Source organism: Mustela erminea, chromosome 2, assembly GCF_009829155.1.
Source record: "Mustela erminea isolate mMusErm1 chromosome 2, mMusErm1.Pri, whole genome shotgun sequence".
Classification (NCBI taxonomy): domain Eukaryota; kingdom Metazoa; phylum Chordata; class Mammalia; order Carnivora; family Mustelidae; genus Mustela; species Mustela erminea.
In genome coordinates, this window is record NC_045615.1 from 125,313,862 (window position 1) to 125,331,485 (window position 17,624).

Consider the following 17,624-nt stretch of genomic DNA (forward strand, 5'->3'; position numbering starts at 1 on the left):
ACCATGTATAATATCACTCCATTAGAATCAATTTGTGTGTGTCAGCATGTGTATATGTATGCATAATGAGATACATGAAATATAGTCATTGAAAATTTACTGTTGTTTGTATTATAAAGTGGGATTTTAAGTGGCTTCCCCTTTCTTTGGTATATATTTTTGGTATATATATATGTGTGTGTATACATATATATACCTGCATATATATATATACACATATATGCCTGCCTCTCTGCCTACTTGTGATCCCTCTCTGTCAAGTAAATAAATAAAATCTTAAAAATATATATATATGCATAGATATAAGTGTGTATATAAATATATATATAAATATGTTTATATATTTATATATAAGTATATAAATATATACACATTTATATATAATATATACATATATAAATGTGTATATAAATATATAAATAAATAAATATAAATATGTTTATATATAAATATATAAGTATATAAATATATATATGCATTTATACATGTGTATATATATATATTTAGGATTTTATTTATTTACTTGACAGAGAGAGAGGGATCACAAATAGGCAGAGAAGCAGGCAGAGAGAGAGGGAGAAGCAGCCTTCCCGCTGAGTAGAGAGCCTGATGCAGGGCTCAGTCTCAGGACCCTGAGATCATGACCTGAGCTGAAGGCAGAGGCTTAACCCACTAAGTCACCCAGGCACCCCATATTATCATATTATCAGTATATATTTTGATATATATTTTTAACATATTTTTAAGGTTTCTTAATAAGTCAATTTATATACTTTAAAAACCGCACTCTTTTTGGAGAAAAGGAAAGTAAATATGTCACTTAATGGCTGGGTATACATTTAAATATGGTACTCTATGAAAACAGATAATTCTAAAAAGTGACTTAAATTTCTTATTACTTCTGTTTCCCTTTATGCACACCAATAATGATTACTACTTTCAGACATCAGATATTATGACACAAACTTTATATTTTATTTATTTTTTTAAAAGATTTTATTTATTTATTTGAGAAAGAAAGAGAATGAGAGAAATCCCAGGGTACTGGGATCAAGGCCCAAGCTGAAGGCAGACGTTTAATGACTGAGCCACCCAGGCACTCCTATAATCTTTTAAGAAAGAGAGACTAATGCACAGGAATAAATGTATGTGTAATAAATTTTATTAAATAAACACATTCACTAAAATCCATTACCTAGTGAAACATTGGAGGAGTATAACCTTAAAATGACCTTAGATAGACTTGTAATAGGTGGTGTTACATCCCCTTATCAGACTTTCATAGGAAAAAAACACAGCAGAGAATTGTAGTTACTTGGCTAAACCAACCTTCTCATAAAATACTGATTTGTTTCTTAAACCTATTCCTATTTTATAAATAATATAGGAGAAATTTTATATTTGTATGAATTTCTTCAGTTGTCTTTTCATGTCATGGTGAATAATGAGATACCATCTTGTATTGAAATCATGTCTAACAGGATTTTTAAAGCAGGGTCCAGCATGTATACTCTACTATTTCCAACCATTGTATCATACTATTATCAGACTATTTAAATTACTGGAATTCAATGTAAAATTTTCCTGGACTTGTCTTCTCAAGAAAACTTGCTGAATATAGAGAACATACATGGGTTTGTCTTTTTTTTTTTTTTTTTTTTTTTTTACCTCCCCACAAGGAAACTTACTTGGATAACTAATGTGTAAAATTATCACAGTAACTTTATTCATATACCTAATACAAATATTATTTATTCCTATACTTGCATACTTAAAATATTAATAGCTAATAATAATAATAAGATGAGGAGATAAAATTATTTGACCTAAAATTTCTCAATGGTTAGTCAATCAGTCCTGTGAGCACATATGTATACATGGTAGGGTGAGGAGGAAAAGCTGTGAGCTTCTTTAGGATAGTGAAAAATTTTTCTTGGTTGCATTAAGGATTAGGACTTGGTATAAAAATAAATAAATAAAAATGCCAAACAGTTTTAAGTCCCAGCTGTTTCAAATACAAAGTACACATGATCTATCCATTGCATACAATTTCATCACCTTCTTCTAGTTAAAGAAGACCAGTTGGTCATTAAAAAATAAAAAAAAATAAAAAAAACTCTCCCTTTCAGCTAGGTATACTACAACACAGGGAAAAGTGGAATAGCATCTGGAATTTTATGGTGACATCAATCTGAAGGAAATAAAGAGCAAATGAAATTTGATGCATTGGGAGAAAGGATAGTAGTGCATGGCTTCATCACAATCAAAAGAGGGAAAGCTATAAGTACACTAAGGTGATCATGACAAATATTCAGTTATTCATCATGAATTTTGAGCAACTACAATATTTTCAAATAGTCTGATAAGTCTTGTGATGTACAAAAAAATATTCATGGTCATGGCAATCGTAGTGTGTTTTTATTACAAGTGAGGTAATATTAATGACTGGGAAACAGGGCTGAAAGAAATAAATTTTAATCTTCCATTAAATTTTGAAGTCGCAAGATATGAGACTTAGATGAGTGGTTACATGTATATCTTTCAGGAAATCTTCCTTGAGTGTTATTCATTCACTTGTCATGCATGTTAAGCATCTGTAATATTACTGAAAAATATTGTGATAGGTTTTGTTGACATATAAAAGTAGTAAAAGTTTGAAGGAAATGGTGAATTATTTACACTAGAAGAGATGTAAAAAATTCAAGAAGTAAGGCATTTCAGCTCAACCTTGAACGATGAGCCTTGAAAGTTCATGCCGTGTTCAATGTGATGGAATCAGAGGCTATATGACTGAAAGTGTTGTAGATGAAACTGGAAAGGAAGTCTGGGTCCAAATCATGGAAAGCCTTGTATGACATAGAAATAATTTTGAACTTAATTTTGTAGATAAAAAATAAGCCTAATAAGACTTTGTTGAAATCAATGTAATATTTATTAAGTACTTTCTGTGAACCAAAGCATGTCGGATTAACAAGTAAATATAAGGACAGTTAGCACTACAAATTATAGCGACATCAGAAAATTGGTTGTGGTACTAAAAGATGCTGTCCTAAATTTCCGTACCAATATGGCAGCCAAGTCTTTCATTGATCTGAACACAGACAAACAGAATACCATGGTTTAGTACAGGGATTGGCAAGCTTTTATATATAAGGGGTCAGATATTGTATATTTTAAGCTTTGAAAATAGGAAGTTTTCTTCATTACCTCTCTTGTTACTGTAGTGCAAAAACAGCCATAGTCAATATGTAAGTGAATGGGTGTGGATTTTATCAATAAAATTGTATTAACAAAAATAATCAAAAGGTCTTATTTGACCTGTAGGCTATATTCAGCTCTTTCCTGATTTAGACCAATGAGAGAATCCTCTGAAATTTCCTTTAACTTTTTTTTTTAATTTTTTAAGATTTTATTTACATGTTTGAGAGTGAAGGAGAGAAAGGAAGAGAGCATGAGTCAGGGGAGAAATGGAGGGAGAAGCAGAGAAAGAAGCAAAAGGAGACTCCCTGATAAACAGGGATTCCCAAGGAGGGCTTGATCCTAGAACCCTTGCAATCATAACCTGAGCTGAAGGCAGATGCTTACCAACTGAGCCACTCAGGTGCCCCTGGAATTTTCCTTCACTAAAAATTACAGAAAGGTCAACACACCTACCCATAGATTTTAGGAAATGTCTAAGACCAGCCTCACTTCTAAAACTACTGTAAGTTTGGGGGTTCTCAAGACCACCTCCTGGCTCAAAAGCTTACTAGTAAGATGAACAGAACTCACTAGAAACTGTTATACTCATATTTATTTTTATTCTATTTATTTATTTATTTATTTATTTTCCCAGCAAAAGGATACAGATTTACATCAACTAGTAGAAGGCACATATGGCAGAGTCTGGAGAAGTCCCAAGTATGAAGCCTCCTGTTATTCTCAATAGAATCACAGATAGCACTAACTCCTTCCAGACCTGATGTGTGACAATATGCTTAGAGTATTGGCAATACCCTCAGGGAAGCCCATCTGAGTCTTGATATCCAGAGTTTTTACTAGGACTCAGTTTAACATAGACATGGTTGACTGCTCACATAAGCTGACTTTTAGTTTCTAGGCCTTCCAGAGGTTGAGTTGATATTACGGGGCCCACAGGTCCCCAGATAAATCACACTATTGGCATAAATTATCTGTCATGAGCCAAGGCCCCTGAATAAGGAAAGATATTTTATATCAGATAGGATATTCCAGGAGTTTAGAGATCACCTTCTAGGAGTTGAAGGAAAAGGACAGACCTTTCCTTGGACAAGATTAATTCTTTAGTATATAAACTACCTTTTATTTGCTTACTAGGGTGGCCATAACAAAGTAGTACCAAAAATTGAATGGCTTAGAACAACGGACATATTTTGCATATAGCTTTGGAGATCAGAAGTCTGAGGTCATGATGTTGGCAGGACCATGGTCCCTTCGAAGGCACTGAAGAAGGATTAGCTCCATGCCTTTCCCATAGATTCTAGTAGCCTCAGGCACTTTCTGGTTTATAGATGGCCATGTTCCCCCTGTGTCTCTTCATATTGTCTTTCCTCTGTGCATGTCTCTGTATCCAAATTTCTCCTTTTTATAAGGGTACCGTACACACTGGGTTATGGACCACCCTAATGTCCTTATTTTCTCTTGGTAGACTCTGTAAAGACCCTGTTTTCAAATAAAATTATTTTTAAGGTATTGGGGATAAGGATTTTAACATATCTTTATGAGTACACACAATTCAATCTATAACAAACTCACTGGAGTCTTATGAGGATTACATAAATTAAAATATGTAAAATGAAAAGAAAATAGGATACAATTTATAATTGAAATCTCAGGATGAAAACAAATCCGAGAGTACTTAAGGCCTTATACATGTTAGTTTGTCAGAGAACCAACTGTAACACAGATCAAGATAATAGTCTTTGGTACTGATAAACTTAGCCACTGAACAGAAAGTCATGACTGATAAAGGAAATTATAAGTCTTTTAATCTTAGAAGATGGTATAAGTGCTCTGGAAATCTGTGGGTAATAATAGAGATATAGAGAGAACTGCACAGATGGTATTGACTTCAAAAAAAAAAAAAAAAAGCCAGGTTGTTTTTATTGTGGCCCTTAGTTATTCACTTCTAAAAATACTTATCATGTTTTGTTGCAATGCTTTATTTCTTTCTTTACCTGGGATAGACTAATAGACTATGTTTCCATAGTAGAAAATACCATAGAAAATCATACAAAGAGAAATAATTTTGTCTGTCAGCCAGGTCAATTTTTAAAAATTTTATGGATGTTGAAATTTAGAAGAGATGATTTAAAGAATTTGTTCATCTTTATGCAACTGGTTGGATAACTGGATTCCCTACTTAATTTCAAATAAAAAAAATATATAAACGAGAAAAATGCATGCCAACATAGTTCGTTTTTGCTTTGTGGTATCCACCTCCTATTTAATTTTGACCGTATGCTTTGTTTACGTGGATTATGATCATCATTTTAATTGAGTAGCTTGGAGCCAGATTTCCCAGCTGACAATTATCTTTCAGCCTATAACTTTAAAATCAAGGTTACTAAAACAAGTCATTCAATATTTATTAAATATTTATTATTTACAAACCACTATACTAAGCAATTTGATGAGACAATCAGAAGGAAAAACACCTAATCCTTCACTTAAAGAAACTTAAATAGTTATATAAAATATACCCAAAGTAGACAATTTGTTCAGTGTTAGTCTAGACAGAGTGACCTAGAGAGGAACCATATACTTTGAATATATCCTAACGTCCCTGAAGATCACATGTTCCCAGACATTCTTTTTCCATCATGAATGATACATGGCAAAATTTCAAAACCTAGATTTGAAAACCTACAAGTCCTGCCAGTTTCTAACTCTGTGATGGTAGTGGCCCACTGGATTTTTGAAAAAGGAAACAATGGTTTATAGAAAACAAATAATATGCATATGATAAAGTCAGATGAGGAGAATTTCAAGAAGAAAAAAACAATACAAGAACTAATTTTGCAGACTGTAAAGGGACACACCATTTTTGCTGCAGGTAATTCATTGATACTCAGTGTTAGTTTCTTACCTGAAAGTAGAGGAGTCTGATTACATGCTGTCCCAAGCAAATCTTCAAAGTCAAACTGGGGTATATATACTCCTGTGAATACTTAAAGTCTCTCTAGAAGATACACAAGCATATATAATTTTTAGGAAATTATTTTTCAGATATCCAACTTTCTACCTCAAAAAAACCTGGGGTCTCTTGGCTCTCTGTTGCAATATTTCTTTTTACAATCATCTGTCTGCTTTCATTTCACAACTTTAAGGCAAATTTTCCATCTTGAATCCCATTACAGAGCCATTCGAGTGCTGGCAAAACCTTGAGGACTGATGGAAAAAAAGCACAATTTGAGTATATCTTCCATATGATTGAGGGTCTAGTAAGAGCAAACAAGACATATTTTAGGGGACGTACATTATTTCAGCCCAAAAATAAACTCAGCAAATTTCCCCATCAAACCTATCTAATGTTCTATTATATAAATTCATTCAAAAGATGTGAGATGGTTGTCATGGGAGCATGTATTAATAGGTTCTTCAGAAATTAAAAAAAAATCAAATCAGACTTTTTCTTTTCTGACGTTTTTTGGCCGATTGACCTTAAGAGTTGATTTTTCTAATTAGGTTATAGTGGTCATTGTCTATAAAAAGAATCAGCTAAATTTGTAGTTCTAAGATTTGATGAAAATATATTTAAAGCACATAAAATATAATGCTTTTTGTCAATATCTGCGCTTATGATAAAAATTTAGATTTCCATTTAAAATGTGCTATGGCTAGATATTTTCCCAGAATTATTTCAAGGGGTACAAAAACAAAATGTTTGAGAACCACAATATCCAGTTCTTTCTAATATTAATGCAACTGCTATTGTGTTAGCCTGAGAAAGAGTGGATACAAACATACTAATTTCTTTTGCATCGGAAAGAGGAGACAGACATAAAGCAAACATTTTGAAATCCGAGATTCTGCTTTGTCTCTCTCAATTCATGTAATTCTTTTCAAGTTTAGGAACCATAGTGAAATATTCATTTCCTAGGTATCTTCATGTTTTATATATTCATATTTTCCTTTACAAAAAGATTAAAACTAGTTTTGCGGTGAGCATCCCAACAAGCATAGGCAGACAGTTGTGGTTTAGAAGCCAAGGCAAGCCCGCTTATGATTTACAATCAAGTGTATCAAGAAGAATCAAACATCAGACAGAAACCTTCCTTTGAGGGAGAGGGAGAATGATTCAAAAAGTTTTTGTGAAGCAAAACTCAGACCTATCCACCTATTAAAAGACCTAATCTAAATTAACTCTTCTATTTCTTTCTGAAGTACATTAACAATGTTCATTCAGTGATGTGGACTTAGAATAACAGTGACTATATGAAATTTCTCTTTGGAAGATTTTGAACTATGCCATGCAAGCTGTGTTAATAATGAAGCCATAGCTACAGAGGTGAACTCATCTAACTTATATGAGAGCCTTAATGTAAACAGCATACCAAGAGAGATACACAGACATGCAAATATTTGCAGGAGAATTTATTACATTCTCTATGGGAAAACAGATTAAAGTGGAGGAAAATGTACATAAGACTTTCAACAGTGAAAATATTAACTAAAAAACAAAGCTGTCAAAAAACATATTCCCAAGAACTTGGAGGATGATTGCAGCTTCCTAGAGCTGCAAAGTGAATCAAATAAATTTCATTTTGTTATTTAGTTGCTGAGAATGAAGTCCTTTTAGAAGAGCAGGAAGTATTTCCTTCCCTTTATAAATGTTACCTTCTTTTTTTATTTATTTGAAGCAGCTGTTGGGAAACAATGAAATTTGGAGCCTAGTTGAAGATAATAGATGTTATTAACCACAAATTTATTTGCATATACTAGCATAACAGACCCACAAGGGAAATTAGTGAACTAGAAAAGCTTGAACAAAAGAAGTGTATGTGTAGAACATTTGGCCTTGAAGTAGTTCATATCTAGGTATGATACTTAGCTTTGTCATTATTAAATTTCTTTCTAATATAATGATCCCATTTAATTCTGAATTTTCAAGTTAGACAGATAATTTAACTGAGCTGATTATTCCACTAATTTCTCCGAAAGATAGCCTGCTTCTTGTGGTGATCAATTTGGCAACTTTTTTTTTTTTTAATTCACATTTTCATGTACCATTGAATGCTAAGACATGTCTGTACCAGTTTGATCATTCTAGAACAATAGACAATATTTCAATGCCTAAGTAAAACAGATTTAATTGCTAAACAAGATTTCAAGGAACTGAACTTCATTTTAATCACAAACAAGCTTCAAGGCAATTTTCAATTACAGCAAGCTTTTTATTTTTCTCCAGCTGTGTGTCCCTGCTGATTCCAGAAATTACATGTAAGTTGTCCCAGATTTTGAAGTGGTGTACCTACTGAGGTTTTTCTTTTGTCAGCTGATGAAGTATGTGTGATTAGAACCTAAATAAATTGGCATTTATAAGATGCTTTACCCCACCCTGTATATTTCGGGACATGATGATTGAGCTTGAAGAAGGTCTGAGATATCCCCTAGTGACAGGAGTATTCCTAATTAGGCTGCTGGTGTTGCAAATACTCACCTCTTCCACAGGAACATCAAAAGATAATATGGAAACTAAGTCCTAGAAAAAGTAATCTGTTGGGTGTTAGACAATCAGGTCAATAATGCATTGTATTTTCGAAGTTCCACGAAGTTCCAACTTTTAGGGAAGTTTGCCATGTGAGGCCCACAGTTTCTATCACAGAATGATTGTCTTAGTACAAAGACTGAGTATATGGGAAGTGGAGACAGATGCCTTAACTTTTGAGGGTTAAAAGAATATCTGGCTCTAAAAACAAATCAGAGATGGCCTCATTTAACAATACAAGGGAATGATGGTAATGGAACACAGAAAAAGGAAAAAAAAAGTTTAATTCAACTTGCAGGATTGATTTGTTTTCCTTACTAACTTATTGAATTTTTTCTGTTGCTTCTTCTTTGTTCCTTTATTTATTTGATAATCACTCATGAAATATATAATTGGAAGGTACTGTAAGAAAAGATTTTATTACTTTTGCTAGGTATGGATCCACAAAAAGATAACTTACAGAGACCTTGAGGGATCTCAACAGAAGGTGATCAGATCAAGAATTCCCAGACAGGGGCACCTGGGTGGCTCAGTGGGTTAAAGCCTCTGCCTTCCGCTCAGGTCATGATCTCAGGTTCTGGGATAGAGCCCCCACATCGGGCTCTCTGCTCAGCAAGGAGCCTGCTTCTCCTTCTCTCTCTGCCTACTTGTGATCTCTGTCAAATAAATAAATAAAATCTTAAAAAAAAACAAAAATTCTCAGACAAGGCAATATATACCAAAGATTTCAAGTAGACACAGAAAAATATCATTAGATCACCCCAAGCTAAATTTCTGTGTTTCTAAACTCTATTTGGGGAGAGGGGTGCTTATCCTAGGAATGAGGAACAGCAAAAGACACACACAAAAAAAGAAAATAACAACTGGGTTTTGGTATTATAAGTAAAACTTTTGGATTCATTTTGGAATGAGGATAGGTGGAAGTAAAATTGTGAAAGACATTTTTCTCTTGGCCATGGAAGCCATTGGAAAGGCCTAACAAGAGCACTGCAGGTTTGAGAAAATTAATGTGGATGCACTATATGGAACTATTATAGAAGCTGGAAAATGAGAGAAAGAAAATCACTTGAGGGAGATTTTACTAAAATTCAGAGTAGTTGAATGGCTGAGGTGAGCGCTAGAGTACTTGAGTAGTACTCTAAGACATACTGGATGCTGTTGCATTGTCTATGAGACATGAGGCTAAGGACTGATAATTGGAATGTGTGTAGGGTAAAAAGTAACTGGGAAGATATGTTGATGGGTTGGAAAACAAGGCAAATTAAATGAAATTAAATATTAAATTAGGTATGGCATTGGCTTAAATTTAAAAATCCAGAAACCTAATTATTTTCTTTTGAATAAACCACTTTGATTGAAGACTATGGTTTGATGATTAACAAAATATATACAAAATTGTATATAACATTCACGATCTTTCACACGTTATGAATTTGGAGATGCAAAAGAAAGTAATCATTTTTCCAATAATTTTCTCTGTCAAGTTTCCCCACTCATTAACATACCATCACCACCATCACCAATAACAGCTTAAGACCTACCTGTATCCGAACACGAATATCAAGATTGTGTGAAGACTTACATGTTCTAAAGAGGATTTCTTAACATTGAATCCAGCTCAACTAACTTCGCAGAAGTGCTTAACATGTCTGTGAATTTTAGAGATCTCCAAAATGACCGCCCATCCTGTTGCACTATTGCTTTTTGTATAACTTTATTTTAATTTCCATTTGATTTTAAATCTTACTCCTTTTTAATTAAGAATTATGACATATAATATGATATCTCACATTTATTGAATGTGTGTTTCCCAATCACCATTTCTAATTTTGTTTGATAATCTCATTGGGGTCAAAGTATATAAAGAATTATACTTCTAAAAATATTTTTTTATTTATTTGTTTGTTTATTTATTTATTTATTTATGAGAGAGAGAAAGAGATGGAGGGAGTGGGGAAAGGGGCAGAGGGAGAGGGAGAGAGAAAATCTCCAGTAGACTCCCTGCTGAGTGAGGAGCACAATGTAGGGTTATATCTCAGGACCCTGAGATCATGACCTGAGCTGAAATCCAGAGTCAGATGCTTAACTGAATGAGCCACCCAGGTACCCCTATAAAGAATTATACTTTTAAATAGGAATACCCCTATAAGGAATTATACTTTTAAAACTGAATACCTGGATATATACATATATAAATGTAGCATACGACTGTATCACGTGTATGTGTGGGTATGTTTGCAATTAAAATCCAAGTGGGTTGGCATAGTAAAGAGTGCCTTAAGAAACAGAAGAATTCATTCATCACTTAGCACACATTTGAATATTTCAGTTCAACAAAATACCTATAACAAAATGCTTTTTTTTCCATAGCCCTAGTTAGTTTCTCACTGTCTCCCTAGAGCTTTTCAAGTGATCTCAGTTACTGTGAATTAATTCAGCTCACAGGCAACTTTAAGCTAAATGTAAAACCTAATAATTAATAAATTGTGATTTGTAAAATAGTGCTTGTGGATATTTTATTTTAAAAAACATTGCCCTTTGACATTACTTCATGATTTTCATTTCCTTATTTTTATGCTAAACATCACCAAGTGTTTAATATATCCCATTACTCAGATTGAGGAAAAAAATAGTAAAAATAATGTAAAAGTTTAGTAGAATAAATATATTTTAACTGAAATGAAAGGATCTTTATTCAAGTTGTTTTCTTTCTTAATTAATTTCTGCTTTCTCTGAAACTGTCATTTAGGTATTTTACATTTGTGTAATATAGAAGAATCAATCTTTGTGTTCCTAGGTTGTATATATGAAATTAACCTTACGAGGAATAGCTTTGTCTTGAAATGAGTATCAATTTACTATATTTTAGAAGATCATATTTTCCTGATGGAGTTATTATGTTTGTGAATATTTTAATCACTAATTCTAGTTATAACTTCCACTATAGTACTTATTTTTAGTAGTAAAAACCTTTCTTACTACAGATATTGTTAATAATGAATTACCTAAATTGTAAATAAACTTCCATTATAAAGTGCTCAGTAAATATTAGATTTTAGGTATTGTAATTATATTATTCCTATCAGAAAAGTAAAAGGTTTAGAAAAACAACTTTGATGTCATAATGAAAATTTTATTGTCATGGGTTTTATGTTTTCAATAGACAAATATGAATAAATAATTTTAATGTTCTGAATACAGGTTTATTATGTCAGTCAATTCTCATTATTGTGTGTAAGAAAAATTGACCCTGGTTTGCTTAAGAAGACAATGAATTTATATTTACAGATATATTTTTATATATATATATATTTATAAATATATTTTTAGATATATACTTATAAATATATATATATAGATATATTTATATCTAGATACAGGATAGATTGAAAATTCACAGGCTTGAAAAATGGTCAAGAGCTTAGAGAAAGTGAGTGTGGTAAAACAAAGAGGAGGTCAGATATGAGTAACTGGTAAGACCTCTGTCTGTAGCACAGACATCATTAATTACTTTTCATTTCACTTCAAACAGGAGCCTTCTACAATGGCCATGCAATTTCTCTACTGTTCCTAGGTATTTCATCCAGGAAATGAATAATATTTATAGGATTTATAATATCTAATAGGAACATCTTATTGATCAAACCTAGAACATATACCTGTAACCAGCTTGTGTGGGGAAAGGTAGTACTTAGCATCTTTCATTTGAGAAATCTGGTCTAGAGGAACACCATGTCTGAAAATTTATGCCTAAGTGGTGTATAGGGATGTTACATAATGGGACAATGATCCGTGCAGAGAAGATGAGTACAATTAAAGAAAAAGGAAAAACTTATCAATATCACTTCAGCTCTTGACTAGAGCATTATTTTTCAAATATTTATTTATTTATATGAGAGAAAGAGAGAGAAAGAAAGCTGGGGTGGAGCATGGGAGAGGGAGAGAGAGAGAGAGATCGTCTCAAGCAGACTTCCCACTGAGTGAGGAGCCTGGTGTGGGGCTTGATCTCACTACCCTGAGATCATGAAATGAGCTGAAATCAAGAGTGGGTCACTTAACCAACTGTGCCACCCAGATGTCCCCAGAGCATTGATTATTAAAAAGGTATGAAATGACTCCTAATTTCATCTCCAATGTGTAAAACGTTTAGTAATCATCAGTCTCATATTTATGATAAATAAATGCATGAACAAACTCAAAATCAATGGCTCTTTAACCTTCAGAGAAAAGGTCACAGGGCAAAAATGCCCTTTAAAATCTATAGGGAGAAGTTAATCCAGTCACAGATAAGATCTGTTTACCAGAAAAAGCTGTTGAGCATTAACTAGTTGGGATAATTAAATGGTAATCTAGATGAATTGCTGAAGGCAATGTGGGGACTAATACGAGAGTAAGAAACATCTGGGGCTCAAGTCTTAAAGGGCTTCCCACACTTTGGTGGGGTTAATGTCCAGAAACCCCAGCAAGTTCTCACAGTGAAGAGCCAAGAAAGAACAGCTCTTGGCTCTCCCAGGGGAAGGATAGAGTAAGAGTTGTGAAATAAAGACAGAACCTTTTCCAAAACAAAGGCCAACTCTCCAGGAAAAATGTTACTGGAGATTAAATCCTACCTGAGGGAAGGGTATTTCTCATACTCCAGCCCTATCTGGCCTTTCTATCTTACCTAATGGAATAAAGGGGGGAAAGAAAGCTAAGACCATTGTGCAGTTCACATCTCAGGGACTCAGACGCACTAACTAATAAAATACCCACATTTCATCACAAGATTAAAGAAGGCTTTTATTTCTTCAAGCCTTAACAATGAAATGATGGGGCTCTGGTAAAATAGCAGTGAATTACAACACGAATAGTGGAAAGATGCAAAAATCTCTCGGTGGAGTAGGATATACCGAAGCAAGAAGCCAGCTTAGCCTGGACACTAGAGGAGATTGAAATTCCTGTCACCTACAGCTACAGCAAACAGTAAACACAATGGAACGCCTATTCCTATTAATATAAAACCTCACATTAAATATCTATTTACCTCCAGTGATACTGCAATTTTAATAAGAAATATATGTATGTGGTCATCGCTTCCATTTCTGGCACAGAGCTCCTAAAACGCTTGGAGTTTCCCAAGTGATAAAAACAATGGGAGGATCTTCTGTGTGTGTGTTTATATATACATATACACACACAGTCATCTCTTCCTCAAATAGCTCCAGAGCCATAAAGATGAAATAGGTCTCTTGTTATTCCTACAAGCTCCTTTCCACCACACCTGAGTTTATGCTAATGGGATGACTTTTGGAAAGTCCCTAAGGATGGGGGCTTGTTGCCAGGAGAAGCAAACAAAACTGGATAGCTGGAGGGTGCCTGGGTGGCTCAGTGGTTAAAGCCTCTGCCTTTGGCTCAAGTCATGATCCCAGGGTCCTGAAATCGAGCCTCACATCGGGCTCTCTGCTCAGCAGGGAGCCTGCCCTCTCCTCTCTCTTTCTCTCTGCCTGCCTCTCTGCCTACTTGTGATCTGTTGGTCAAATAAATAAATAAATAAAAATCTTTAAAAAAAACAAACAAAAAACTGGAGAGTTGGAACTTGTAGTCCCACTCCCTGACCTCGGAGGAGGGGAGAATGGTTGGAGGTTGAATTAATCACCGATGACCAATGAATTAATCGAGGATGCTTAGCAGTGAAGCCTCCATAAAATTGCAAAAGGAGAGGTTCATAGAGCTTCTAGATTGGTGAATGTGTGGAAATGAGGAAAGGGTGGCATGCCTGAAAAGACCATGGAAGTTGTGTGTTCCTTAACCCATAACTTGTTTTATGCATCTCTTCATATGGCTACTATTTTTTTTAATCCTCTAAGATCTTTTGTAACACACCAGTGATTCAGTAGATAAATTTTTTCCTGAGTTCTGTGACCCACTATACAAATTAATCAGACCCAAAGATGGGGTTGTAGGAAACTCAGGTCAGTCAGAAACACAGGTAACAACCTGTATTTGCAACTGGCATCTGCAGGGTGGGGTTGGCAGGGGGAAGTCCTATGGGACTGGCACTACTCCAGATAATGTCAGAATTAGTTAAGATAAATTGTAGGACATCCCTGTGGTGTTGCAGAATTTCTTTGGTTGGGAAAACCTGCACATCCAATATCAGAAGCGTAGTACAGCAGTATTAAGAGTAGGGGAGACAGGCAGAAGCAGATTTTTCCTTTAGTCCTCCATTCCCACCATCAAATACATCATGAGGGTTTCAACAAAAACATTGCAAGTAATACTAAAAAGCAAGGAAGAAAATTAATCTGAAGAAGCAAAGTAAGCATCAGAATTGAATTTAACATATGATAGATTTGGGAATTATCAGACGTATAATTATGACCTATGCTAAGGGCTCTAAAGGAAAAAAGTAGACAATATACAAGAACAGACTGGTAATATAAGTAAAGAGAGAGTGTAAGTAAAATTTCAAAAGGGAATGATAAAAATTAAAAAAAAAAAACCCTTAAGAGAAAGGAAAAATGCTTTTGATATGTCTGCTAGTAGACTGCACATAGAAAAAGAAAGCATTAATGAGCCTAAAGATAGATCAATAGAAACTCCCCAAACCAAAATACAAAGAGAGAAAAATAAAAATAAAAAAGAGTATCCAGGAACTATGGAACAATTTCAAAATGGGTAATAAAGATATAAGAGAGGCTAACTCTTCAACACTGCATCCTCTTTGCTTTAGTGAACAGGATATCTTCTGTGTCTTCCTATCAGAAAGAGTAGGTGGAGGGGTTTTGTTAATATATTTATTCTAATAACCCTACTTATCTGAGTCTTATGATCCTTTATTCTACCATCTGCCATGCATTTCTGGCTTATCGGTTTTACTGCGTAATACTGTTTTTCCAAGCTTCCGAAAGTCATCCTAGCAGGATGTTAGCATATCTCCCAGAATCCTTGTTGGAGTGTTAAATCCTGTGTTGTAAGAGAGTGCTGCCATATAAAGAACTTCTCCAGTTTTGTACTGTTTCCCACCATCCTCAAGATCCAATCTGATACATGATCCCCTAAAGCTCTTGCCAGAATATTTTGGCTACCTCCTGCAGCTTCTTCAGCGAATAGTCCCAGTCCCTTTCTTCTTTGAACAGACAGAGCACTTTTTTCAGATTCTGTAGTGTCTTGATCTCAGATCCTTCCCTGGTGGCCAGGAAGGCAGCTGGAAGTGGAGAGTATATGCTTTATTTTAAAATAGAAACTTTGTATTGTCTTTAACTGGGGATGGGCAGGGGGTTTTACTAATAGAGAGTACTTGGCCACTTTGGTAGATGCACAGTATTTCCAGGGAATCTATAGATTCATGATTTTTCAGTGCATCAGTCCTCACGCCCCTATTCCGACTCTGACAGTTTCCACTTTGTCCTATAAAGCATTAATCTTGGCATTAACAGATTTGTTGGATTTGAGAATTTAAACTGCTTTGACACTCTGCTATCCTTTTAACTAAATCCTAGGACTGCTTCTCATTTTTGTTCTGCCCTCTTGCTGAAGGAGAGGCTTATCTCTTTATATGCTGCCAGTTAGTCCCTCTGTTTTTTGCATTTTGCCATAAACTGGTGATTATTTAGCTTCAACCTTTCATTATCTTGAATGAATCTACCAACAACAGCCACATTATTACATAATCCTTACAATTACTAATTCTCTTGTACCTCTCAATGTCCTGAGACACTACAGCTGACAATTCATACACTTGCACTGATATGTCACCTTACTTCATCCCCAGTTGCAGTTTCAACATCTGCACCATGACCACACACCTGGGGCTATCCATATTCCATACACCGTCAAGGACACTGTCCTCATTGTCAGCCTGCTGCAAAATCCCATTTTATAATTTGCTTCCTCAAATCACTCCAGACACCAACTGTCTCAGTTTGAGTTTCTCAGGAAGCAGATCCTTAGACATCTGCATATAGTATGTTTATTTGGAAATACTGTTGGGAACAGCATCTCTAAAAGAGTGAGAGAAGCAGGTATTAACAGGACAAGTTGAATTGTGATGATTTTGCAAGAGAATCTTGAACAATTCTTATAGGTAACCATGGGACAGGAATCACATTTCAGAGTTACATGCAGATGAAGGCTTGAAGCTAAGTTTTATAGGATTCTGTATTGACCCGTTATTGTAGAACGAATGGATTCATAATGTTAATGGTCAAAGACACAATACTCAGTTTTTTTATACATTATTAACAGTCCTAATTTTTTAAGTCTACACAATTAAAAAACAAAAACAAGTCCTGATCTGCAGTGTTTGTAGATTTCCTTGGTGTATCTATTCCTATTATAGCCAATTTTAAGCTTCCAGTGAAATGTGGCCTACCACAGTGTTGGGAAAAGATGGGCAGTAACACAGTTACAGAAATGTAAGAGATGTAAATATAAGAGCCCAAGTAAGAGAAAAATGTAGTAAAATAATTGGGATGTGATGGCTTTTAAGTATTTAAAACACTTAAAATATAATTTATAGAACTGCAATGCATATTTTCATTTTTTAACATAACTATGTCTAAAAACTGGCTCCCACATTTTCTGAATATTTACAGATTGGATCTTGCAAGCTACACAAGCTGGTTTGAGCAAACTGCTGCATCTCATCATTGCACTCTGTGACCATATGACCCATATTAAACTTAAATGCAACATATTAATCTGCACTTTCCTCAATTGGCCACTCATATTAGAAAACTAACAAGCTGTAAAGCCATCCTCAAGGCACTTTTTGAACTCCTCTGTGTAACTGAGTGCCTAAGCTTCTTCCTCTAGTATAGAAATGGCCTGGAAGAGAGTCTGCACTGAACACTAAAACTTTTGTTTAAAAAAAAAAAAAACATATTGGGGGTGCCTGGTGGTTCAGTCGTTAAGC